Source organism: Euprymna scolopes, chromosome 46 (genome assembly GCF_053919585.1).
Source record: "Euprymna scolopes isolate OS-2025 chromosome 46, ASM5391958v1, whole genome shotgun sequence".
In the NCBI taxonomy this organism is placed as follows: Eukaryota; Metazoa; Mollusca; class Cephalopoda; order Sepiida; family Sepiolidae; genus Euprymna; species Euprymna scolopes.
In genome coordinates, this window is record NC_136527.1 from 166,386,364 (window position 1) to 166,414,068 (window position 27,705).

The window sequence follows — 27,705 nt, forward strand, 5'->3', positions numbered from 1 at the left end:
TCATAGGATTATCATTATTATTAAGTTTTTATTGAAAAAAATATTTCATATTATTATCATTATTATTGAGTTTTTGTTGAATTAAATATTATTTCATATAATTATAATTATTATTGAATTTTTTATTTAATTAAATATTATTTCATATGATCATCATTATTATTAAGTTTTTACTGAATTATGATTTTCATGATGTTTTAGTTTTTTATTGAATTAAATGTAATTTCATATGATTATCATTATTATTGAGTTTTTATTGAATTAACTATGATTTCACATGGTTTTCCTTATTATTGATTTTTTTATTGAATTAAATATTATTTCATATGATTATCATTATCTTTGAGTTTTTATGGAATTTAATATTATTTCATATGATTATCATTACTATTGAGTTTTTTATTGAATTAAATATTATTTCATATGATTTTCATTATCTTTGAGTTTTTTTATTGAATTAAATATGATTTCATATGATTATCATTTGTTAACGACTTTAAAGTGTTTCTCCCTTTAACATCGAATATATTGAAAGATATGCTAATTCAACGAACCTTGAGTATCCATATTGTCATTATATATCATCTTTACTGTTTGTATAGCAAACTTTACCCGAACATTAAATTGTATTATGTGTTATGAATGTGTAACAACTCACCTGCCAAATCGATTGACCTTTAAAATGTTTATGTGCTGTATCAATACTAATTCATCTTTATAATAACCAGACAGTATATATATTGTGTGGTTGTACTCCATTGTTTGGTGAGCATTCGATTAGATAGGCTTACCTAACATTTCTGTGCTGGCATTATGCATTTTGTGTGTGGTTTATAAAGTGCAGACTTAAGAGATATAAAGTTATTTAATTAGAACTAAAGCACAAATTGTTCACGGAAGAAACTTGATAAAATTTTATGATCTCCACAGAATATGTTCTTACAAAATGCTGAAACATGTTGGATTTAAATTTGCGATATCAGTTTTTAATAGTTTGTAACATTTGTTATTTTTTACTAGTTGTTTCTACACAAAAATTAATATATTTTTTCAAGTTTAAGACATCATGATAAATTATTATATTTTTTAGTCAGTGAAAATTTTAAATTTGAAATTTTAGATACCTACGTTTGACTTATGATGTTTTTTACAAAAGAGTCACCATTATTAAGGCCCAGATGCCACTCGAGGATAGATGTTAATAAGCATACAGTGGTCAATGTAACACTGTCGTCGTAATTGTTGGTAAATTGGATTACTTATTGTGCATTCTAAGAAAGAAACTTTGTTCATGGAATCTATGTTTATGTTCAGGTAGTCGAGTGTATCTTGTGAAAGATTGGCAAGCGCAGCTATAGACTGAAACTCAGATTAGGACTTACCATGAAACTAATTATAAAGCAGAGACAGGCTATTAGAAAGAGGTTGGAGGGAAGAGAAAATTGCACCAACCACTTGAAAATATTCTATACCACTAGACTATGGAAACAACTAAAAAACTGTCAAAGGAAGGAAACATGAGTTTGAATAGATACATCGAGATCATTGCCAAGACTGCTGTGAAGAAAGTGGGCTCTCTCTACCCTGCTAGAAAATTACTTACACTTGAAAATATCCTATACCTCTACAAACTCTTGCATGCCCTTAACGAAAATACCCGTGACAAACCCGATAAGCAACTAAATCCCACCCCTTTATAGTAGAGATCACTAGATGTATGAAAGCATTCTATTTTAATTGTTTCTTTCCCAGAACTGTATATCTATATAAAATTATGTATATGTATATAACATATATATACATATGTATATATATATACATATATATATATACATATATATGTATATATACACATATAGATACATATACATATATATACATACAACATATATACATATACATATATATACATACAAATACATATATATATACACACATATATACAGATATATATACATAAATATATATATATATATATATACATATATATATACATATACACACACACACACACACACACACATATATATATATATATATATATATATATATATATATATATATATATATGTATATATATATATATATATATATATATATATATATATATATTAAATGCCGAAAAAACAGTTTTTGCGTTCAGTTGTTTAACTATTCAACCAACTTCGAATCAAATTGTTTTGTTTATGGTAAACATTAGGATTTCCACTGAAATCACGTAAATTTTACTTAAATAAACACATTTTTATTCACGAAATCAATATTGTCATTGGATTGCAATAAAATTAAACCTTTTTTTATGTTTAATATTATTTTAAGAACCAATACTTCTTTAGGCAGATTGCAAAAAAAAATGTTGCAGATTTTTTTTAAAGTTATTGAATGGGGATTTTTTAAGCATAAAAATATAACTTAACTTTCATATTGTATCGTAATAAAAAATAAACTTATTTTAATATTTAAGATTATTTTAAAGTTGTTGAATATTTTTGTAAAGTGAAAAAATAAACTTATTTTAATATTAAAGGGTGCTAGTGCACTTACTGATCCGCGTTATTTTTTAAAATCGTATTTATAAGTTTAATTAAAGTTTTATATACTTTTTTATTCAATTGTAAGGTTAAAGTATAGAATAGGTACAAAACACCCTCCCCTCTGAATGTTAAGAATGTCTTTTTAAATAATAACGTTATTGTTTCAGCACGGATCAATAAGTGCATTGTACCTATTTAAGATTATTTTAAAGTTGTGGAATTATAATTTTTCAAAGTAAAAAAATAAACTTACCTTTCATTCCAGAAATTTAATACGAAAAAAAAAATCGTTTTCCTTTTGTGTCCAACGCAGAAAATTTGTTTGTTTGTTAGGATTTCTTAATATAATCTTTAGTAAATTGATACAAATTTTGTTTTGTGTGTCCAATTCATTAAACAATTAAATATATGAAAATATAAAAGAATCAAAATTAACAGACAAAAAACACGATTTAAACGTGCAATTATTATAAGAAGAAAAAATCAACTGCTTCAGAACAAAGAACTTATGTTCATCGTAAAACGGTGTAATCATTATTTTGTTCCTCGTGTAAAAGATTGAACATTTCATTATGATTTGGATTAGTCGAACTACTGTTTACATCCAAGATGAGAACAATAATCGAAATAATCCAAATATAAAAAAATGCAAAGCTGAATATTTCACATAAACAATTCAAAAAGGAAGGAATTGAACAAATAGCGAAGTCAATCAAATAACAAAAACTAGATTTGAACCAACAAGAAACAAAACAATAATCACATGATCACATTATGAAAATTGCGACTTATTTTTATCAGATTCAATTCCGTTAACTTTACGATGACCTTAACTTATAATTCCAGACTTAAACCTGATGTTTTACATGCAATCAACGACAAACGATGAAAGTGTAGTAGCTGTTTCTAGTTTGTTTGTGCATTTCAGCCAGGTGTCGCATTGTCACCATTCTGGCTTTACTTGTCATGTTTTGCGCCCTCCCATGTATTACCTTCTCCTTTGATAGAGAAGTAACGCAATGTTGTAAAATGTCCCCACACACACACACACACATATATATATATATATATATATATATATATATATATATATATACATATATATATGTGTGTGTGTGTGTATATATATATATGTGTGTGTGTGTGTGTGTGTGTGTGTGTGTGTGTGTGTGTGTGTGTGTGTGTGTGTGTGTGTGCATAAAAATGCGTGTGGCGTGGCGTACTGAGAAAAAATATTTTTTTCTCCAAAATAAACGTGAATAAAATTTATTTGTACAAAAAATCTGTATACATGATTCTAGTGTATAAAATAATTACACATAAAAATTTGGTTATTTTTTATTTGTTTGTTTGTGAAAGATCGTTAGCAAATTAGCAAAATAAAAACGTTGATGTTTTTTTTGGGGGGGGTCGTAATTACATTAAAATTGATAAACTAAACCTGTTTTCCTTCTGTCGTCACAAATATACCTTTTAAAAGTATATTTTATATCATTTACATTAATTATCAGCGTTGTTTGCCTAAAATAATTGTTATAGTAAAGCCAGGAACTATGCTATATTATCGATTACCTCGACGACGACGACGACGACGACGCAAATTATCCTATGAGATTATGGAAAAAAATATAGCGTCTAACTCTTTAGATCATAATTTTTTAATTTATTTTTGTTTCATCCATGCTTTGATATGATTAATGGGTGCTTGTACAGTTTAATCAAGAAATCAAAAAATAAAAATATTGAAAAAATATATTGTATGTACTCGTTATGGATTAAAGTTTTCATGAAAAAAGAAATCACTTGATTTAATCCAGCTGTTATTTTTTATTTTTTTTACCAAGGAAAATCAAATTTTAATGAGATCGATCACGTAACGGCCATCTTTTTTTCGCTTAGGAGAAGGGGCCGTCAGGGGAAGATAACTCCAATCACCGCTTAAATTTTGTCAAATTTTGACAAAATTATTTTGTTTTGAAACATGAGTAGAAAAATATTTACATAAATATTTTTATACTTATTTCACAAAATTTCTTTGTCCTTTTTAAATCTTTTTTTCATTTTGTCCTTTGTATAAAGCCTGCCCTCCTCGTGTCCCTAAATAGCCAAATAGTGATGATAGATCGATTACAATAAAATTTGATTTCCTCTGTAAAAAAAAGTACTTGATCAAATTAAGTTACTTTTTTTTCGGAGAACTTCATTCCATTACGCGTATGTACAATATAACTCGTTTTTTTTATATTTTTATTTTTTTTTATGTCTTGATTAAACTGTACAAATGCCAATTAATGAAATACAAAACTGATTTAATTACATAAATATGTTTTTGGTTTAGTGCTTTTGTTTGAATTCTAAAAGTTTTCATTCGTTTGTAATTGTTCTCATTGAAAAGATCATGAATTTATGTTGTTGACATGTAAACGTCCTTGACATTGAATATTACAGTAAAATGTAAGTTCCGTTAAGAATTGAGGTACTTTGTGAAAATGTTGGTAAGTTTAAATGACAGTAAATTATTTGTTATGATTGTTGTTATTAGTGAATGAAAAAGTTGTGATATACTGATATCAGTGAGAATTATATGGAGGTTATTTAGTTTTTTATTATTAATTATTATTTATTTTATGTGGAGATATTTTAGTTTTTTTATTGGTGTTTCTCGGTGGTTAGTATAGAAGTGTGATATAAAAACAGTGGTGCATACTGCATCACATAAAAAAAAAATTATACTTACCTGCCTCCGGTCCTTCGAGGCCTGGGCAACAAGTGTCAAGCAAAGACCAGCAAGACCTTGGTCAGGGGCAACCCTTCATACCAATTGTCACTACCCATCTCCCCTACTCCGCGGAGAGTTGGTCCCCATTTCCCCTTCACTCCTCACTATAAAAGTTGGCCTTGTGCCTAATTTGCTCGGTGGGGGAGCAAATAAATACCTACCTTCCTCCGGTCCTTCAGGGCCTGGGCAGCGGGTGTCAAGCAAAGACCATATGTGGGGGCAACCCCACATATAAGACCTTGGTCAATGTAGGGAAACTCTTCATTCCAATTGTCACTATCCAGCTCCCCTACTCCCCAGGAAGTTGGTCCTCATTTCCCCTTCACTCCTCACATAAAAGATCAGCTTTGTGCCTAATTTGCTCGGTGGGGGGGGTAAATAAATAGCCTTACTTACGTAGAGGTAAGGGTGATTATTAAGGTCGTTCCCTAAGAGCGAAACCCATCCATTGCACTGCGGTTGGGTTGACCTTTGCGATCGTCCCAAATGTGGACGACTCTGACGTGCTATTTCTGAGTGTGGGGTATGTGTATGCGCTCACCCCGACAATACAATCAAAATCAGAAATCGTTTCCTACTTCTTCCAAGTACCTCTGACTCGTAGGTCTGTACTCCCTCCGCTTAATCACCCTTAATCTCTGTAATACCAAAAAACACACCATTTCTCTTGACCATTTTATTATCCACTTCAATTCCAACGTTCTGATTGTATCTAATTTGCATGTAAATTGTAATGATAGCGTGTTCCAATCTTATTCTTACACATCCATGCACAACATGACATGTTAGCAAGTGGCATTATCATACAGCACACAATCTTATGACGTCACAGACAATTAAAAAAAGGTAAAACAGCTACTAAAAAAGCAACAAAAAAAAAACGATTTTTTTAATCTCTCGCAGGCTGAACGATTTTTTTCTAACCTTCCACGCCACACAAATTGTCTGCACCTTTTTTTCCACACTTTCTTATCGCCATTGGCACACTTTCATTACAAGTCCCTAGTTTTGATTGTGGCTCGACATGTACTGCCGAATCATTCAAACTATTTCGACAACGAATGGAACTTTACTTCATCGTCAAAGCGATGAAACACGAGGATAAAGTCCCTCTAATACTTCTCGCGACCGGCAAAGAAGGTTTACGCCGGTATAATAGTTGGTCGATGTCGGATGATGATCGCAAGGATCTACAAATCATATTTGCTGAATTTTTGGAACAGCTAGAACCGGCAACAAATCACCACGTTTGTAGACTGGAACTCGGAAAATACCAGCAGAGACCAAATGAAACAACAGACATCTTCAACGGCAGATGTTGACTATTGGCAAAGAAATGTGATTTCAGTGCCGACGAATTAAACGAACGCCTCGTCGAGTTACTAATTTCCAGCACACCAATACCCGAACTGCAAAAAGAACTGTTAAACAAACCGAAGGGTTACAGAATCAAGGAACCTGTTAGATTAGCCCGTTCATACGAGGCTTCAGCAGTGTATGTCAACCAGCTACACCAGTTATAGGAATCACCACAGATAGCCGCAGTAAGCCGCGGTACACACCAATAACAAGGGATTGGCCAAAAACGCGGACAAACCTGCAAAAATTGTGGACGCAGTCACCGTTTTGGCAAAGAACACTGCCCTACCAAAAAATGATATATGCCACACATGTGGCAAAACAGGTCACTGGGTTACAGTTTGCATCTCAGGGAAGCACAACACCGAGAGACGACAAGGAAGGCCCTGCCATAACAGTCATAACCAATAACGGGAGTTTGGCAAGAAAATAAACAGCGTCGCGTAACATGATGACCAAGCCATGACTGACACAGGCACGGCAATGGAGAACCTCACCTTTAGCTCCATCACAACTAACAGCGGAAAGTCAGCAAACATGAAAGGTCCTCGAAATGAGGCATTTGTTGATCTAAGCATTAAGCTAAGGGACCACCCAGGCACTCGTACCTTCAACCTGAAAGTAGATTCAGGGGCACAAGCAATGCATTGCCTATCCGCATATTCCGCAACATGTACCCTAGCAGTATAGACGAAGCTGGAAACCCAATGCCCGGATCACTCACCTCAACACAATGTCTGTTAACAGCCTACAACAATACCAGAATAAACTGTTATGGCACCACAACTTTTAGGTGCAAGTATAAAAACTCGCCATGGCTGGATACCCAATTCTATATGGTTGATATACCAGGAGCAGCCATATTGGGCATGCCAACACCAGTCGCTCTTAGGGTAGTGACAATGAACTGTGCCATCTCAGCCCAGCACCAACCCATCAATAGTGTAGCTGACCTAATGCATCTATACCCTGAGAGATTTTACTGTATTAGTGAATTTCGGAACACTGACAAGCTTGTTGTCAACCCCAATGTACCGTGCCACATAGACCCACAGAGAAGGACACCTATAGCCATGCGCGGACAAATCAAATCGGACCTCGACAAGATTGAATCGCAAGGAGTCATTCGCCGCATTAACGAACCAACAAACTGGGTAAGCTTTCTCACTTATGTCATCAAACATGGCAACGCAATTAGAGTTTGCTTAAACCCACGCGCGCTAAAAAAATCTCTCATACAGCCATACCACCAAATTCCAACTGTCGAGGAGCTCAACCACTGATTTGCTGAAGAAAAATTCTTCTCAAAGTTCGACTAAGTCTGGGTACTGGCCTATAAAGATCGACCCTGAAAGTCAGCCGCTAACAACTTTCCAAACACCATTTGGAAGGTTTTGTTTTGAACGACTGCCATTCGGTTTAGGTGTCAGTCAGGACATCTACCAACTCGAGATGGACAGAATACTCGAGAAATGCACTGGTGCTTGTGGTATAGCTGACGATATCACCATATATGGGTCGACAGAGCAGGAACATGATTAAAACCTAAGACGTTTCATGAAGATCGCTACCGAAGAAGGCCTTACCTTGAACTCGGAGAAGCGCAAGATCAAATGCCATGAAATATCCTTCTTTTGGAAACCTGTACACATATACCAGACTAAAACCAGCCCCGGCGAAGGTATGTGACCTACAGAAAATGCCTGAACCACATAACATGACGGAACTACAACAATTATTGGGTATGATGACATACCTGTCTCGTTTTGTCAAGGACTTCAGTTCCTAGACAGCAGTGTTGCGTGACCTATTACGCAAGGACTCTGCTTTCCAGTGGGAACCACACCATCAGGAAGCTTTTAAAAAGATAAAAAGTGAAGTATCTGAAACGTCCTTGCTCCACTATTTTGACCTTAAAAAACCGATATACATGCACTGTGATGCGAGTTTACATGGGATCGGTGCAGCTCTGCTACAACCAGATTATTAGAACAACTACATGCTGCTCATTTAGGACAAGAGAAAACAAAACTCCTTGCCAAGGACACTGTTCATTGGATAAACATAAACAAAGACATTGAACAGTTCACAAAGTCATGCAGTATCTGTCAACAGCATCAGCCTTCCCAAATGCAAGAGCCGCTAATGCAACATGACATCCCAACAAAGCCATGGAACGTAGTTGGCACAGATCCGTTTGATCTTTACGGAAGTCAATGGTTGATCATAGCTGACTATTACTCAAAGTATCCTATAGTCAAACGCCTACCTGATCATTCACTAAGCAGTGTCATAGTGAACATCACACGCAAAATCTCCTCAGAGTTTGGCATACCATCAAAGATAATCAGCGATAACAGACCGCACTTTTCAAGTCATCTCTACCGCGAATTCGCCAAAGAATGGGGTTTCTATCATGAGATCACGTCACTTCGGAGACCACAAGGGAATGCCTTCATAGAATGTCAAATAAGGACTATCAAGAATATTCTCAAGAAAGCCAAACAGTTGGGAACAACTCCTAAGATCGCACTGCTACACTGGCCCTGCACCCCAATTTCAAGTGTCATACCAAGCCCTGCACAACTACTCATGGGTAGACGAATCCAATCTCCACTGATCACCAAAATCAGAAACGACAACCATGATCAGGATCAGATATACAGCGCATTCCAAAAACGCCAGCAGCACCAAAAGAGGTATTTTGACCGACATGCACTTAAGGAAGATCTACCACCCCTATACCATGGTCAACGAGTAAGGGTACAGAATCCTGTGTCAAGAAGCTGGGACCCAGCGACTGTAGTATCCCAGGTAGATGGTCACCGCTCCTATCTCCTGGAGAATGTCAATGGGCATGTGCTGTGAAGAAAACGAAAACACATAAGAAGTATTCCAGTAACGGCTACCCCACAAATTTTGCAAGACCTCCCCCAACACAGCTCCACAAAAATGTGCGAGGTCTGTGGATCCACTTGTGTGTGCATCCCCAAACATACCAAATGACACTCAAAAACGTACCCGTAGTGGTAGGGTGGTACGACCACCATCAAAAATGAACTTATGGTGCGCAAACACTCATAACCTCCCAGCAAGCATCTCATGTGGCAGAATAATCCCCTGCTTCGCTGTAGCTGCTCAGGCAGTCTACCCTGAACCAGCTTTTCCATTTTCTGTGTTTTGTTTTACATACCTAAGTCATCTTTGTTTTCAGAGAAAGGGAGATATAATGATAGCGCTGCTCTTTCGTTTCAGTAACTTTTATACAGACTCTTTCGTTCCGGTTTTGTGATCTAACTTTTGTATGTACTCACGCATGCGCATAGCAGTTAATCAATAAAGCGGGGCGCCATTATTCAGTTCCCTTCTTACCAACCAAACACACGTGTTCCATTCTTACACATCCATGCACAACACCGCATGGCATTTCACATAAAGAACTCAAGAAAAGAAGAAAATGGAACATAAGTCGTTTTACATTGGTAAAAAAATAATGCCAGTATTGGATAGGAAAATTGGCATCATTTTATAAATAAAATGAAACATATTGAAATCGGCAATCTTAGAAAATAATTTTTTTATTAAAACATTTTTTATTAAATACAAGTATTAAAAATATTTTAAACAGTTTAGATTTTTTATTGAATTACGCCGCGTAATTTTATAAATAAAATGACAAACAAATAAAAATAATTTCCTTGCTCGCAAGAATGTGAAACTTTCAACGTGACATATTTATTATATAATAGTGGACCAAAAATATTAAATATTAAGAAAAAAAAATAATTTAAAAATAGGAACATAGAAAAATAATTAAATTTAAAAATGCAAAAATTAATACAAACGTAAAAAAAAAAGAATGTACGGATGCGCGACGGGGGGGGGGGAAGAACTTCCTCCCTTTTAATCACATGGCGTCATTTTCAGCCTTTCGACTGCCTGAAATTTGGGTCCTTCGTAATTTTCGTGTTTACAAACTTTTAGTTTGTTGCCTTTTGCGAACACCAGAATCACTCGGTTTTGCGCTAATTAATTTATGTTTTGTACAAACAAGGTGTTTTTTTTATTATTTAATTCAATATCTTAGGACTTTTCTTTACTAATTATCTTTGAAATAGGCCCAGCCAGCACACTTATTTATCTTTTAAAGGAGTTTTTATAATGAATTTATTTAACTTCAAAATTTAGCTGAATTGGTTAGCTCGCCGTGAAAATATTTTCCTAACTTTTTTTTAACGTGCACAAATATTTTTTTTTTCCATTTGGAAATGAAGTTTAGTGTTTAATCTTTCAAATACAATCCAAAAGTAGTCGGAAACCTACAAAAAATTATGATAAATCGGCTTTCAAAACGAGGTTCCCCCATTTTTGCCCGAACCTATCGTCGATTTCCTTCTCCGCCACACAAATGTAAATGAAACTCGTGAATAACTTTATCATGTTCATAATAATACTTTAAAATTTAAAAAAAAGTAATATTTTTAATATTTTTTAATAATAATACTTATTAAAAACATAGTAATAAAATTCATTTACAATAATTTCAATTTTTAAATTATATTAAATATGTTATAGTAATAATGATCTAATTATTTTTTTCATTTAAAAATAAAGTAAAATGTTTCACTTTTAATCGAATTGTGTTACTTTAATATGACTTCAACTTTTTTTAGAATAATTATTTTTTAAACTAATAATTATTAAAAGCATAGTAATAAAATTCTTTTACAATAATTTCAATTTTTAAATTATATCAAATATTTTATAGTAATGACTGGAGATCTAATATTTTTTTTAATTTTAAAATAAAGTAAAATATTTCACTTTTAATAGCCAATCGAATTGTATTGCTTTAATATGACTTTAATTTTTTTAAAATTCTTTTACAATAATTATTTTTCATACTAAAAATTATTAAATACTTAGTAATTAAGTTCTTTTTACAATAATTTCAATTTATAAATTCTATCCAGATTTTCTAGTAATAACGTCAATTTCACGATCCAATAAAGTGTCATTATTACTACCGGTGTAACACAACTTATGTCCCATTTTACCCTCATATGTTTGTTTCCTTAAACTGCAAGAGAGCCAGCATTTCTATTTTTGTCGAATTACTTATGTAAATCCATACTGAACAAATTAGAAATATCCAAACTGTGAAAGAACTTTAGTCATTCGAAATAATAAAAATATCAGTTTGTCAATTTTATGATCCAGACAACCAAACAAATCACTACGGACGCAAGTAAAAAAAAAAAAAAAATAGTTTGGATGCATTATTGCAAGAAAAGTATGAAGATAAAAACTTCAGAAAACTGATGTGATTTTCAAGAAACTAATAATGTTTAAATACAATCATTTTATTTGAAGTTGGTCGAATTGTTAGTCAACTGAGCATGAAACTTCTTTTTCAATATTTAATTATTTTAACATTCAAAACAAATGTGTTGCTTTCTACACTTACTGTCGTTAGAGAATTCTATTTGATTTTTTATGCGTTATCCGATATTTTAGATTTTAAAATACATACTTGTGAATCAATGTTACCGCGCTGAAATAGTCACGTTATTATTTTGAACCCCTTTCTTAACATGAGGAGGCTCAGGAGGGAGGGTTTTTTTCTGTAACTATTCTGCATTTTAACCTAACAATGCAATTAACAAAATCATCGTAAAAATTAAAATTAACTTTAAAATACTATTAAAATATAGCGCAGTAACGTAGATGCACACGCATCGCATCAATACATCAATACATCAGTACATCACTTTAATACATAAAGTTTACATAAAATGAACATGTTTTATTGATTATCACAAATCAGCACAAACTTAATGTAGAAAAAATTGTCGGGTTTGCATTACTGTACACATAGGTTCGAAAAAGTTGTCAAAAAACAAATATATAACAAATAAATGTTATCAAAGGCAAGATAAGTTACTTTCCTACCAAACTGGATATATTTTTCGTGTTTTTATTCAATGTAACATGTTTATTCAGCTAAAAAAGCATACAGTGTTTACCGATGTATTGGAAAATTCAAAATGGCGTCCGACTCTCTCTTTAACATGGTAAGTTCGGGAAAAGGTGTTATAAATAATAAACTAGACAAAATACTGTTAGAAATTCGCTCAATATATGTTACCGTGACATAACTTGACATATATTCAGTGTTTTTTTAATAGTATTTTGTCTAGTTTATTATTTATAACACCTTTTCCCGAACTTACCGTGTTAAAGAGGGAATCGGCCGCCATTTTGAATTTTCCAATACATCGGTAAACACTATGCTTTTTGAGTAATAACTTATTTTGCCTTTGATAACATTTATTTGTTATATATTTGTTTTTTGACAACTTTTTCGAATCTATGTGTACAGTAATACAAAGCCAAATTGTTAAGTCTTTACAATCTATCGAGTCTTGTTTACGAAAGATTTTAACAGTAGTTCCACTAATCGGAATAATAATGAAATATTCAGTCTTGAAAATAAAGAAATCTAATTTTTATATCTTCATATATTATATTTTTAATGAATTGCAAATTTACAAAAGAAATCGCAACCAGCATTAATAAATCTATATAATACTAAAAGTCTATGGATCTTGTATGTTTGCAATCAGATTTCCGGTTTTCAACATCCGGTTGCGCATGCGTAAATAGCAACGTCTTCAATCCGTTATTCCAGTTCCGGAATTTTTATATCGCTTTTAATACAAACAATTTCATTTAATTTGATCAAATAGTTATTTATATATACAAATAATACATAGATTCATAGATAATTATAATATATATTATAAAATCTATTTATCTATGAATCTATTAATAATATGAAATATTACGCTATACAATTTATGGAAAGAAAACACCTCTCACTTTCCCTCTAATAGATTTCAACACTCCTACTCCCTCTGTTTTCGTTACGTACGCGAGAAATAGTTACGTGTATGTGTGAGAGAGAGAAACAGAGAGCGATGTAAAACTGGATAGAGTTATCCCCCTTAACTAATGCAGACCTTTTTACTAGAGGGCGTTATTACAAAAAAATTTCTTTTTCTTCTTCCCATGTTTTTTAAAGTCGTCTACTTACATTTCCAAACGGAAAGCTGAATCGGTAAATGCACACATTTCTATTACATTAAATAGTGTTTTCCTTTACACAATGGGTACTGAATGTTTGCTTAAATTAAATGAAAAAAGTTACATTTTATTTTCATTTTCTATTTAAAAAGCCATTATTAACATGTGGAGAGTGTTTTTTTTATTATTCTGTACTTTCAACTAACAATTTCATTTAAAAGATGATATATCAAAATTTGAATTTAACTATAATAAGGATTATGATACCTGTTCAGTGCATATTTACCTATAAGTATGACCAACCACTTATAATTCAGTAACTGTAATTTAAAAAAAAATAACAATTATAATAAACAGAACGACTCATAGAAATCTATCTATATTCTTTTTTCATTTTAATATACTTTCATAGAAATGCTTCTGTTATGTAAAAAAAAACTATTTTCTTTATGCCACAAGTGTCACGCTCATACATGAATTCCATAGCTAATATAACGTACTGACCCAACGGGTCACGGGTGGTCTAGTATTATATAAACTTCATAAAAAAACCAAAAAACAATTCGGCACACGTAATTAAAGAACAGACATTTTTACACGAGGAATAAAATAATGTTTACACCGTCTTAAGATGAACTTGAATTAATTCTTCTTTAGAAATTGCTTTTCTGTTTAAATAATTCCATGTTTAAATCATATTTTTCATTTTTAAATTTGGATTCTTTTATATTTTAACATATTTTATTTCTTAATGAATTTGGACACACAAAACAAAAGTTGTATCAATTTACTAAAGAAATCATAACAAACGAAACAGATTTTCTGTTTTGAATAAAAAAAAAAGAAAAAAAAAAGAAGCGAGTTCATCCTGATTTTTTTTTTTCGTATTGAAATCCGAGAACAAAAGGTAAGATTAGTATTTTATACACTTTTAAATTAATCTTAAACATTAAATATTAATTCTGACATGCTTTATAACAAAACAAATCTTATAATGTTTACTATCAATATAAAATATGGGTTATCCTGACGCTCCGGGCTCCGCACTTCTTTATTTACATTAGAAGTGACGTCACACAAATCTTATAATACGGATGGCTACAATTGTAAAAATAATTTGTTTTATTTTTCTTTTATTTTGAGCTCCTTTTTCCTCCCGTTTAACTTTTTGTTTTCTACAATTAATAAACCAGTTTACAAGTAAAAAATAATTTGTTTTAGCGAATTTAATTTTTTTTTCACTCCCGTTTGTTATATTGGCATTTGAGCGGAGAATCTAACATTTCTTTTCATTTTGAGAATTTGTTTTAGTTTTTAATTACTAATACAGCGGAGAATTTAACTTTGTTTTTCTCCCATTTGTTATATTGGTATTTGAGCGGAGAATCTAACATTTCTTTTCATTTTGAGAATTTGTTTTAGTTTTTAATTACTAACACAGCGGAGAATTTAACTTTTTTTTTCTCCCATTTCTTATTTTGAGCGAAGAATTTATTTTATTTTCATTTTGAGCTCTTTTTCCGATCCGGCGTTACCTTTTATAGGTATTCCTGCAGTCCTGCACTTTAGGACCCGAGCTATTTTTTAACGCTATTATTTAGAAACCTATTATTTAACATGGGGGAAGGGAGGGTGTATTGTAACTATTCTGTACTTTCACCTAACAATTCAATTAAAAAAAAAAGTAAATATGAAGAATTACTCCACCCTCAAATTACTTTAAAATTACCACTCTTAAAGGTTTTCGGGGTCGCTGAAAACGAAAATAACGTTTAAAATTATGGCAAACGAGTAGTTTCGAAGATTGAATGTATTTGTAAACTGGTTTATTAATTGTAGAAAACAAAAACAAACGGGAGAAAAAAAGAGCTCAAAATGAAAGAAAAATAAAACAAACTATTTTTACAATTGTAGCCATCCGTATTATAAGATTTGTGTGACGTCACTTCCAATGTAAATAAAGAAGTGCGGAGCGTCAGGATAACCAAAATATGTGATTCTCCGATTAATAAATCTCCTAAATCTGACATTTATATTGTTGTCAAAAACGTATGTTATTTCTGTTAAAATAATAATGTTTACCATCAATACAATAATTGATTTTTTTTAATTGTCGTTAAAGAATTCTGTTTGATATTTTATGCTTTATCCAGAATTTTACATACGTGTGCATCTATGTTACCGTGCTGAAAAAATAACGTTATTATTTATAAATCCTTTCTTAATATGGGGAGAGGATAGTGTTTGTTTTTTTTAATTTATAATGCTGTTAAAAATATAGCGCGGTAACATAGATGCACAAGCACCAGCGCATCACTTAATTTTATAAAGTTGACGTAAAATGAACACCCATTTATTGGCCATCATAAATTAGCAGAAACTTAATGTTGAAAAGCAATTTTTTTATCTTTAAAATCTACCTAGCGAAGTTTACCCACTTAAAAATTCGATTTTTTTTTGTTACGTTTCTAATGCCTTTAAAATTTTCTGCAAAAAAGGAAATAAAATATATAAGATTTTAAAGTATCGCTTTCCGTTATAAATTTAACGTAAAATGAGCGCCGGTTTCATTGCCAGATAAATGTCAACAAGACATGTAACCATTCTCAGTTTCCAAATTTGTGGTATGTTGAGAGGGGGCGGATCGGTTTTTCCTTTCTGATGTCGGGTTTGTATTACTGTACACATAGATTTGAAAAAGTTGTCAAAAACAAATATATAACAAATAAATGTTATCAAAAGCAAGATAAGTTACTTTTCTACCTAACTGGATATATTTTTGTGTTTTTATTCAATGTAACATTTTTATTCAGTTCGAAAAACATAGTGTTTACCGATGTATTGGAAAATTCAAGATGGCGCCTGACTCTCTCTTTAACACGCTAAGTTCGGGAAAAGGTGTTATAAATAAAAAAAAAAACTATACAAAATACTGTTAAAAGCCGCCGAATATATGTCAAGCTATGTCACGGTAACATATATTGAGCGAGTTTTTAACAGTATTTTCTATAGTTTTTTTAATTTATAATACCTTTTCCCAAACTTACCGTGTTAAAGAGAGATTCGGGCGCCATCTTGAATTTTCCAATACATCGGTAAACACTGTATGTTTTTTTAGCTGAAAAGATTTTTTTGTGTCCTCTTTCAAGAGGCCACTGTTTTTCTCACTTTGTCCAGAGAGGAGTGGGGTAAAAAAGAGATAAACTAAAACCTTGGCGTAACGATCACTATCACACACAAGCTTATGAAAATAAATGCCTAAAAACTGGTCTTTACTCTTTCCTTAACTGTGACCTGCCATTGAAAAAAAGATCCGTCAAAGTTGATGTCCGTTTCTGTGTCCAAAGATTCTTTTGCCTAAGGCACGTCCAACTACTAAGCAAGTCATGCTCCATTCACTCAACAAACGTGCACAATAGACACCCACCTTTTAGCAAAGTCAGACGAAGCTAGTCTAACCCACTCGACCTTAATGCGAACCTTTAAATAACGCATGTGGTCGAGAGGAGCAAAGGTCTCAGATTTGTAGGCCACTTTGATACATGTGTTCTAAATAAAACCACTCATTACAGCTAGTAAGGTCAAAAACAGTTCTTTTCTAAGCCCATTAGTTGTCAGTGCCCATTTGCGACAAACATTGATGAGTAGCAGAGTAAAAGTCGATACGTTCAGTATGGGATCAAACTCAATCAATAGTGTGACAATAAAGAAAGGTGTGACATAAAGTCGCGATCTCATAGACACATCATTTAAATATAGAGGAAATCACTAAGCCAGCTGAGTGTAGTCCCTTTCCGACCCAGCGAGCTTCATGAATTACAAGCCAGGCCAAAGATACCTGCTTGTTAGTGAGACCCTGACCCAGGCACCCAAGGCCAGATTGAGCGAAGCTATTGCTTCTCCCTTCATCAAAGGGAGCATTCTCAATTATATCATCCTGAATGGATCCCCTCACTAATAGCCGATATAATGCCCTGCAGAACAACAGCAGCATGTTAGGCTTTCTGTCACTCTTAGAAGGAACTTCAATGTGTGGCAGCACTCGGTATAGAAGAAGCACTCGTCTCAAGGCAACATGTGTGTGTTCCCCTCAAACAAAGTTACATTTCTCAAGCCTGAAAAGACTTCTTTTTTTTCAGGAGGCCACTGTTTTTCTCACTTTGTCCACTAATTTGATCCAGGGAGTAATAATAATAATAACAATAATAATAGAGACGAAGCATGTGTAAACGAATCATCACATTTAGCATACTCAGGTCACGTCCGGGATAAATGTTTTTGCATGCTTTATTTCCTTTAAGGGAAATGTCTTTACATAATGTTCTATTGTTAAAGTGTTTTTTATTCAATAAGTCTGAAGAAAGGCTATTTATGCAAAAATTTTCAAACGCCATAATGTTTAAAGTTGTCCAATTAGTCTTGAAACAATTGTAACTAACAATGAAATACACTTTTTGTTGCTATCAATTCTTTTTTTGAAGTCTTGGTTTTTGTTAATACAATATAATACAACGATATATGAATGCTCAATTATGAAATATGACAATTTTGTAGCTTACAATTTAAGTCATCTGTCTTTGGCTTAAATTTATTGATATATGAAAACTTAATGTATATGAAAACTATATGTATATTAATGTTTCTGCATTTATAATACCCGGATTGAAAACTGCATTTTCCTTGATAGATGGTGCAGATATTTCCTTTCATAAAAGTTTAAGAATAGTTATTTGTATTAAATGTTATAGACAAATCGAGACATTCCGTGAAACATAAGAGGACGTGTCTTTACATAGAGGACTAGAAAAATCAAAAGCTGAGGAGAATAGACACAAAAAACTGGTTGGAGATCAACTTCCTTACCTTTCTTTATTGACTCCAGGCCCTAAAACAATTTGTTGAGCTTTGTATTATCCAATAAGTCTTAAATAATTTGTTTTATTTTTTTAACTCCCCCATTTATTCATATATAAATATGTCTTTCTTTCACCACAATGACAATAATGTACAGTTGATTATATGCATATACAGAATTATATATCGGGAAAGAGAAAAAAGAGGAAGAGAGTTGATTATCACTATTTTTCCTTCTTTAGAAAACATAATGAATATAGTATAATTGTCACTATTGTGTAGACTTTACATTGTATCTAAAACATTACACATATTTACTGGTTGTGTGCTAAGTTATAAAATATCTAAGTTATAAAATATATGAGTATTTGTCTAATGAATCCCATATGATTATCGATTTAATTTATCAAAATGTTATGTCTTCAATCCAATAACATAAACTAACGGAATACAAATTATTTAATGTAGATAAAAATATTGAATTTCGTTTTTTTTAGTTGCAGATATTCCTGTATGAACGCCTTTATTGAATTTCAAGACAACAATGGAGCATCATCATCATCATCGTCGTCATCATCATCATCATCATCATCATCATCATCATCTATAGACAACAATGGACCATCACCATCATCTATAGACAACAATGAATCATCATTATCATCATCTATAGAAAACAATGAATCATCATCATCATTATCATCATCTATAGAAAACAATGAATAATCATCATCATCATTATCATCATCCATAGACAACAATGCATCATCATCATCATCATCTATAGACAACAGTGGATCATCATCATTATCTATAGACAACAATGAATCATCATCATTATTATCATCATCTATGGACAACAATGCATCATCATCATCATCTATAGAAAACAATGAATCATCATCAGTATCATCATCTATAGACAACAATGAATCATCATCATCATTATCATCATCTATAGACAACAGTGGATCATCATCATCATCTATAGACAACAATGAATCGTCATCATTTTTATCATCATCTATAGACAACAATGCATCATCATCATCATCATCATCATCATCATCACTATCATCATTTATAGACAACAATGGATCATCATTATCATCTATAGACAACATAGATTTCTATACCAAAATTTATTTGTATTAATATTTAACAAATATTATTTACTACATGACTATTTACACTGAAATAATCGAAAACCTCATAAATTCTATAAATACGTTGATATTTTTGTAGGATCAATTATATTAAAACATGCAGAAGAGTGGAGAAAAGCCACATTCTTGTAAAGTGTGTGGATATTCATGTTCTCGAAACTCAATGTTAAGACATATGAAAAGTCACATTGGTGAAAAACCACATTCATGTGAGATGTGTGGATTTTCTTGTTCACAAAAATCATCGTTAGTAAGACATATGACAACTCACACTGGAGAAAAGCCACATTCTTGTAAAGTGTGTGGATTTTCTTTTTCTCTAAAACATAATTTACTGTCTCATATAAGATCTCACACTGGGGAAAAGCCATATTCGTGTAAAGTCTGTGGATATTCTTTTTCTAGAAAATCATACTTAGTTCACCATATGAGAACTCACACTGGGGAAAAGCCACACTCTTGTGAGGTGTGTGGATATTCCTCTTCTCAGAGACCAAATTTATTAATACATATGAAAACTCACACTGGGGAAAAGCCACATTCTTGTGAGGTGTGTGGATATTCCTTTTCTCAAAGATCAAATTTAGTAATACATATGAGAACTCACACTGGGGAAAAGCCACATTCTTGTAAAGTGTGTAATTATTCTTGTTCTCAAAAAGCATCGTTAGTGAACCATATGAGAACTCACACAGGGGAAAAGCCACATTCTTGTGAAGTATGTGGATATTCTTGTTCACATAAATTATCGTTAGTGATACATATGAGAAGCCACACTGGGGAAAAACCGCATTCTTGTGAAGTATGTGGATATTCTTGTTCTGACAAATCAAGTTTACTGCTTCATATTAGAACTCACACTGGGGAAAAGCCACATTCTTGCAAAGTGTGTAAATATTCTTGTTCTAAAAAGGCATCGTTAGTGTGTCATATGAGAACTCACACTGGGCAGCCATAAAGCGAACAGTATCTATTCTTATCTAAGAGCTTGAATTCCTACTAGACACTATCTTCGAGTGTTTAAGTTCTCTCTGTACAGGAGTTTGTCAGAACAGCCTGGCATGAGGATACTTTTCCATAGAAATAAACTCTGACCAAATATTAAAAAACACATAGTATTCGCCTAAATAAGATCTCCTTACTATGCCTAACCCACATTAGTTTTTCAGCGGAATGGTGCACCTTCTCTAAGTGATGTTACCTCAAGTAATAGCACGAAGCGGGATACTTCACCAGACTAAATAAATTCTTGTTCTGGAATCCAGTAAGACCAAGAGACCAAAATGAAAGATATATAACAAAGTGTGAAAATGGTTGATTGGGGAGAGGGAAATTATGTTCCTAATTTCTTTACTAACTCAGTGTTTGAGAGATAAAGGACTTTAATAGAACATTTGAATATCTATTTATCTCATATAGACTTCAAGCGTTAGCCCCAGATTTGTGAAGTTTGTTGATATTCTTTTTCTGACAAATAAAATTTACTGCTTTATATTAGAACTCACTGTGCAAAAGTCATTTTCTTGTATGTAAATTTTCTTGCTCTTTTATAAAAATAATTAGAAAATGTTATTTGCAAAAAAGTATCTCCATCTTAGAGTTTTCTATTTATTCAAGTAAGATATGAAACAAATATGTATCACAGTATTACATAGGATATACAATTGCATAAAACAAACCTGAAAGGCATCATTAGTAAAACGCATATGGGACACCTGAAACAACTCATGATTAATGAAACTATTGTTAATTAATATTTCATAATAGAGCGAAAGCAGATAATATAATACAATATGAGAAATTAAAGAATCGTTTCAAATCGGCATTGTCACAGAAAAATATAAATATTATATTGATTGTTGTCAGAACAAGTGAACTAATCAAAACCTGCCGAAATACCAACACACAATTAGTAGAACACAAGCTGTTGTGCAAAAGAAATAAAGTTATAAAAGCAACGTTATTACTTAATAAAAACCCTTTTGTGTGTATTTAAATTTTAATGAAATCAAATATGTGCTCCAAAAAGGATTTCTTGTAAATAAAGACGAAATCTTTTTTATCCACACGTTATTAATTTTTCTCTTCTCGTTAATAAACTTTTATGAAAATTAAAAAAAAAATACTTTACAAAACTGATATTTTTGCAAAGCATGTAAGCTTGCTCCGAGAACTCAAGATTTGTTTTACATGTACGTTAAATCGAAAAAACCCTCAAATATTCTTGATGAACCAAGTTACAACTATATTCAACTAATTACGTCTAAAACAATGCTTATAATCATAAAAATTGATCTCGGTTAAAAGAATGTATGAGATACCAGGTGAATGTTTCATTCCATCACGAAAAAAATGATGAGAAAATAAAAAGAAAATAAACAAAAGACAAATTATATATTGAATATCTTTATGTGATGAAAACAAGTTTGAAATGCGAAAGCCAAGAATAAGGTTTGTTAACGTTGGATTGATTTCCATATGACAAAATGCATAGACAACCTTTTAAATTTTGAAGACACTGGCATCACTTCATAGTTTCTATAAATGTTGTTTAATAAATTGTTTTCATATCATGTTTTGATGAGAACAGTAGCATGAATAAACCAATTAGAAAAAAGTGAAACTGAATACTTCACATAAACTCTGTATAGACAACCAGGGATTATCTCCCTTGAGCAGGAAATAATTAGTAGTGATACAATAGTATATATATATATATATATATATATATATATATATATCGCAAACATTTGCATTTTGTGCTGAGCTTAGCAACGAGCTGGAAGGATGCATTTAAAATTTTTGATTGAAGACACTGGCGTCATTTCATAGTTTCTTTAATAAATTGTTTTCCTATTTAGATGTTTAGATGAGCATTAACCAATTAAAAAATGAAGCAGAATGTTTCACATGTATAAAATGTCAGCGATATATATATATATATATATATATATATAATGTATAGTATATATATATATATATGATGTATAGTATATATATGATGTATAGTATATATATGATGTATAGTATATATATGATGTATAGTATATATATATATATGATGTATAGTATATATATGATGTATAGTATATATATATATGATGTATAGTATATATGAGGTATAGTATACATATATGAGGTATATATATGATGTATAGTATATATATATGAGGTATAGTATACATATATGAGGTATATATATGATGTATAGTATATATATGAGGTATAGTATATATATATGAGGTATAGTGTATATATATGAGGTATAGTATATATATATATGAGGTATAATATATATATATGAGGTATAATATATATATATGATGTATAATATATATGAAGTAATATATATGATGTATATATATGATGTATAGTATATATATGAGGTATAGTATACATATATGAGGTATATATATGATGTATAGTATATATATGAGGTATAGTATACATACATGAGGTATATATATGATGTATAGTATATGTATATGAGGTATAGTATACATATATGATGTATAATATATATATGATGCATAATGCATAATATATATGAAGTAATATATATGATGCATAATATATATTATATATGATGCATAATATATATATATGATGTATAATATGTATAAATATGTGTTATATATATGATGCATACAATGTCAGCGATATATATATATATATATATATATATATATATATATATATATATATATATATATATATATATTTATATATATATATATTTGAATTTCGAATTTAGCTTAGCAACAAGCTGGAAGGACACATTTCCCTTTTTACGCTGCCAATACAAACTCAGAAAAGAAAAAAGAATTGTAAAAAGCAGTGAAGTCAGTTAAATAACAAAATTACATTATGAAACTTGCATTCGTTCTGACACACTATTGATTTTATAAATCATTGCGCCAACAAAAGGATTGTGTTTAATCCAGAAGTGTCAATATATGGAAGTGTTCAGGGGGTTTAGTTACGATGAACGGGGTTAAATGTACAAAAATAACGACAGAAGCCATCCTGAACTCCTTACCTCAACAAATATCAACGGGGTTAAATCCTTGTTTGGACTCATGAACTAGGTGACGTATGCCTTCTCATAATTAAAAGTTATGGCTCTCTTCCAACAGTTATTGAGGACGAAGAACAGAAGGTTCTATTGTGAGGAAACACTATATTATCTCCCCTGAATATAATTAACCAGTGGTGATCTCCCGTGATATCTACATATATATCATAGAAGTGAGTGTAGAGATTTGCATTTTGTGTTGAGCACACAAAGAGCTGTGTAGTGGAATAAAAGGAACAACACCGAGTTACGGTGTAGAGTACAGGGTGATGTCTCTTGGAAAGGGTTGACAGAGTTTGGACACGTGTAGAGCCTGCACGTAAATTCTCCCCTCGTGAAACAATGTTGGAACTCCAGACTGACCCCCCAAGACTCAGCCGGTAAACCCACTATAGAAGTGAACAATGTTTTATTGTATTGTTCGGTATTGCAGTGTTGTAATGTGTTCGTGTTTGTCAATAAATATTTGTCTATTGTACTTGTGTTACATTTAGTATTTATTTATGCTGGTAGGTAGTTTTGTATGAACCTTAACATTTACCACAGCTGGAAGTCAGTAAAATGATAAAAATACATTATGAAACTTGCAACTTATCTAACTTGGTTCATAAACTTACGATGATTTTCTGATTTCAAACTCTATTCTGCTAATTACCTGATAGGAGTACAACTAGAACCCAGAGAAGAACGACTAATGTATAGTATCTGTTGCTGTTTTGAGGTCGAATGTGTGCCATGATTCGGGTTATCATTAGTCTGGCGATATAAACGCAGTCTTTTCTTGTCTTGAGTTGTATTCTCCCATGCATTTACTCCTCCATTGAAATAAGTAAGGTGAACGTGTCTTTCTCGGTCATTTTTCATGTAAGAATTCCCCATCCATTAAGTAGTTTTCATATTAAACCTTAAAGTTGTTAAATCTTCGCAGAATCGTAAACTCATAAAAACTGCTTGTTTAAGTTTCTACTTTTTTGTTCAATAAACTTGTGTGCACAAAAAAAAAATTGACTATAAATTAAAATCAACGTGGAATTCCTGTTCGTTTGTTTATGTTCTTTATATGGTTTATCTTTTATAACTGACAATAACTCGTCTGTAAATGAAAGTGTAGTACCTGTTTCTGGTTTGTACTGTCATACCTGCCGTGTTTATGTACTCATAACAATCATGTTTAGCATTATCATTATTATTGCAAGTTAAATGCACGTTTTGATTTTTGAATTGATGTACAGTTTGTCTGTGTCTCATGAGTTGCATCATCCCATGCATTATATCGTCCTTTCATCTGAATTTTATTAATAGCCAATCTTTAGCGCCGGTACTATAAAATGCCAAGTGATCTTTTTTTTAGTTAAATAATTTTAATAAATGGTTTAGTGCTTCCTCTTTACAAAATCCTAAACATTAGTCAAACTAAGCCATTAGAAATGAAATTTCTCACAGAAGTAACGCCAACAGGAATTCACACGTCGATACCTCTTCCCCATCACTGGAATAAAAAAGGTAAAACATTACATAAACAGAGACGTCGCACTGAGGATAATCGAACCGGTACCAGTAGGCACACCTACTACTTGCTGTTGAAGAATAGTTGTCATGTAAAAAAGGGGAGATCTGCTAGACAGACGGTGAATCTACGAAGTTTAATGATGGCAGTATGAGGAAACACATCACACCTCATCTCCATTCCATCAGGTATCGATGATATCTGAACACAACAGAAAAAAACGGTACTAGAAGCGTGGAATGGGTACCAAGTCTACTGCTATCTTCAATCTCACGGGATGCTATTATTGAATGGGGCCAATATAGGTACTGTTGAGCCCCTCAACGATTCCATGGATCAGGAGATGGCTACACTCATCGGTTTGAGGACATCACTGTGAATATGACTCGTAAAACCCGATGTATAGAATCTTCATTCTGGCGCAGGAGGATTGAATATATAAATCACTGCGCCAATAAAGGGATTGCGGTGAATCCAGAAGCGTCAGAATATGGAAATGGAGGTAGAGTTTGCAGGGTTTCTATTTGCTGCTAACGGGATTAAACGCACAAAAATAACGACCTAAGCCATCCTGAACCCTAACCTTGTGGCTCCTTTCAAAGAGATATTGAGGACGAAGAATAGAAAGTTCTATTGTGATGAAATACTAGATTATCTCCCCTGAATAGAATTAACCAGTGGTGATCTCCCCTGCCTTGTACTGATTTCCACTGGTGTCTATATATATATATATATATATATATATATATATATATATATATATATATATATATATATATATATATAGATATATCATAGAAGTGGGCGCAGACATTTACATTTTATGTGGAGCGGCGCGCCCGCGCCGATAGCTGGAAGTGAGTTAAATGACAAAAATACATTATGAAACTTGCAACTTATCTAACTTGATTCGGTTAAATTTACGATGATTTTCTGATTTCAAACTTAGTCCTGGTTATCGGGTGATCATTAGTCTGGAAGTGTCTTGTTTTTAATTGTGAAATAAACGGTAAAATCCATTGAAAGCGGTCGGTGGTTCTATGAGAAAATAACGCTGTGTACGCATTATAAATGTTTCTTTTCTGTGTCTTATGTTATACATTAGTACATTAGGGGTCATTTCGAGTTAAAAGTTTATTTACTGCACCCATCTGAACTAGAGAAAATCATGATTTAAATGTGTATGTCTCGTCTAAATAACTAACGATAAATATTTAATATGGCTGACCAGACAGGTGATCAAAAAGTCAGATCGAGCGTACCGGAAAGCGAAATGAGATCAAATTGACAATTGGCCTTTTTTTTTTTTTTTTTTTGGCTTGAACTTTGCGCTTTTCAGATTAATTTGTTATGTTTTATTTTTTTAAATTCAAAAAACATTTGAAAAATAATAATTAAAAAAACATGTGAAAAAAAATTAATTAATTAAAATTAATTAATTATAATTATTTTCCATGTTTTCTTTTGTTGTTGTTGTTGCATTTATTCTACTTAAGTAGAAAATAAAATTTGTTTAAATTGTTTCTTTTAGAATTTCCGAGTTGTCAATTTGGTCTCATTTCGTTTTCCGGTACGCGATACGCTCGATCTGACTTTTTGATCACCCGTCTGGTCGGCCATATCAGAGAATTATCGTTAGTTATTTAGATGAGACATACACATTTAAATCATGATTTTCTCTTGTTCAGATGGGTGCAGTAAATAAACTTTTAACTCGAAATGACCCTTAATGTACTAATGTATAACGTAAGACACAGAAAAGAAACATTTATAATGCGTACACAGACACAGCTTTATTTTCTCATAGAACCACCGACCGCTTTCAATGGATTTTTACCTAATATATTACCTATTTTTTTATTATTTTAAAACTTAAATAACCTTTATTTTTATTTTAAAACTAATAATTCGTAATATTATATTCGTGATTTGACGGTGTAAAATATTGATGTGACCCTTCAAGAGCTGTCGAAATTTGCCGGGACTTTACTGCAAGACTACCAAAATTCTTTCCTTGTAAAAATAATAACGGATCCCTCAGTTGAACAACGTACAACATCAGAGCCATGTGTAATTCGCTAGTGGGGTGCATTTTGTGTACGTTTGTCCGCCTAAATCTGATTTTTATATCTTCATGTATTTTGTATATTTAAATAAAATAAAGATACAAAGAATAAGTTTACTAAAGAAATAAAATAGAAAAAAAATAAATTTAATAAAGAAATCACAACAAGCGCGACGGCGCCGCGACGCATTAAAAAGTTTTAATCTAAACTTGCTTGTAAAACATTTTATACGAAAACATTTCGACCATTTAACTAAGCCTTTGGGTCGAGATCAAAGTG

At 31.9% G+C, this 27,705-nt stretch overlaps 1 non-coding gene across 1 annotated transcript; it reads left to right on the top strand.

Moving 5' to 3' along the window:
* The first annotated feature begins 5,701 nt into the window (after window positions 1–5,701).
* LOC145271685 (U1 spliceosomal RNA) lies at window positions 5,702–5,859 on the top strand. Its single transcript, XR_013866079.1, has one exon. It is a non-coding gene; the product is annotated as a U1 spliceosomal RNA (small nuclear RNA).
* The last annotated feature ends 21,846 nt before the right edge of the window (window positions 5,860–27,705 follow it).